Source organism: Triticum aestivum, unplaced genomic scaffold, assembly GCF_018294505.1.
Source record: "Triticum aestivum cultivar Chinese Spring unplaced genomic scaffold, IWGSC CS RefSeq v2.1 scaffold14731, whole genome shotgun sequence".
In the NCBI taxonomy this organism is placed as follows: Eukaryota; Viridiplantae; Streptophyta; class Magnoliopsida; order Poales; family Poaceae; genus Triticum; species Triticum aestivum.
The window spans coordinates 1-1,426 of NW_025269621.1; the positions used below are offsets into that span (position 1 = coordinate 1).

Genomic DNA, 1,426 nt, shown 5'->3' on the forward strand with positions numbered 1-1,426 from the left:
GTGTTGCTGCGGTATGGAGGGAGGGGTGGAAACCGTGGAAAACTCGTCTCCGTGATTGAGCGGGAGAGTAAGTAGTATAGGACATTATCCATTGTTAGGGAACGGTTGTAATGGTAGTGAGAATGTAGAATCGTCTTTGGAGCGGACCTGGGAGTGGCAAGCATAAGGGACGAAGACGGGGAAACATGTCGGATGCGATCATACCAGCACTAAAGCACCGGATCCCATCAAAACTCCGAAGTTAAGCGTGCTTGGGCGAGAGTAGTACTAGGATGGGTGACCTCCTGGGAAGTCCTCGTGTTGCATTCCTTTTATAATTATTTTTTGCGCCTTGTGACAAACATGTCGCACGTGCGCGATATATATTAATCCCGTTATATTATGTTTGACGTTTGCGATATGTTTAAGCTCGATGCTCATTGCTCGCGCGTCTTGGGGCGGCTTTGTGGCGCGAGGAGCGCGTTCATAAAGGGGTGGAAAAAACTCGTGTTGCTGCGGTATGGAGGGAGGGGTGGAAACCGTGGAAAACTCGTCTCCGTGATTGAGCGGGAGAGTAAGTAGTATAGGACATTATCCATTGTTAGGGAACGGTTGTAATGGTAGTGAGAATGTAGAATCGTCTTTGGAGCGGACCTGGGAGTGGCAAGCATAAGGGACGAAGACGGGGAAACATGTCGGATGCGATAATACCAGCACTAAAGCACCGGATCCCATCAGAACTCCGAAGTTAAGCGTGCTTGGGCGAGAGTAGTACTAGGATGGGTGACCTCCTGGGAAGTCCTCGTGTTGCATTCCTTTTATAATTATTTTTTGCGCCTTGTGACAAACATGTCGCACGTGCGCGATATATATTAATCCCGTTATATTATGTTTGACGTTTGCGATATGTTTAAGCTCGATGCTCATTGCTCGCGCGTCTTGGGGCGGCTTTGTGGCGCGAGGAGCGCGTTCTGAAAGGGGTGGAAAAAACTTGTGTTGCTGCGGTATGGAGGGAGGGGTGGAAACCGTGGAAAACTCGTCTCCGTGATTGAGCGGGAGAGTAAGTAGTATAGGACATTATCCATTGTTAGGGAACGGTTGTAATGGTAGTGAGAATGTAGAATCGTCTTTGGAGCGGACCTGGGAGTGGCAAGCATAAGGGACGAAGACGGGGAAACATGTCGGATGCGATCATACCAGCACTAAAGCACCGGATCCCATCAGAACTCCGAAGTTAAGCGTGCTTGGGCGAGAGTAGTACTAGGATGGGTGACCTCCTAGGAAGTCCTCGTGTTGCATTCCTTTTATAATTATTTTTTGCGCCTTGTGACAAACATGTCGCACGTGCGCGATATATATTAATCCCGTTATATTATGTTTGACGTTTGCGATATGTTTAAGCTCGATGCTCATTGCTCGCGCGTCTTGGGGCGGCTTTGTGGCGCGA

At 48.9% G+C, this 1,426-nt stretch overlaps 3 non-coding genes across 3 annotated transcripts; all 3 read left to right on the forward strand.

Annotated features, from left to right (window-relative positions):
- The first annotated feature begins 190 nt into the window (after positions 1 to 190).
- LOC123178131 (5S ribosomal RNA) lies at positions 191 to 309 on the forward strand. Its single transcript, XR_006489342.1, has one exon. It is a non-coding gene; the product is annotated as a 5S ribosomal RNA (ribosomal RNA).
- A 367-nt stretch (positions 310 to 676) lies between these two features.
- On the forward strand, positions 677 to 795 carry LOC123178129 (5S ribosomal RNA). The gene has a single exon (XR_006489340.1). It is a non-coding gene; the product is annotated as a 5S ribosomal RNA (ribosomal RNA).
- A 367-nt stretch (positions 796 to 1,162) lies between these two features.
- LOC123178130 (5S ribosomal RNA) lies at positions 1,163 to 1,281 on the forward strand. The gene has a single exon (XR_006489341.1). It is a non-coding gene; the product is annotated as a 5S ribosomal RNA (ribosomal RNA).
- The last annotated feature ends 145 nt before the right edge of the window (positions 1,282 to 1,426 follow it).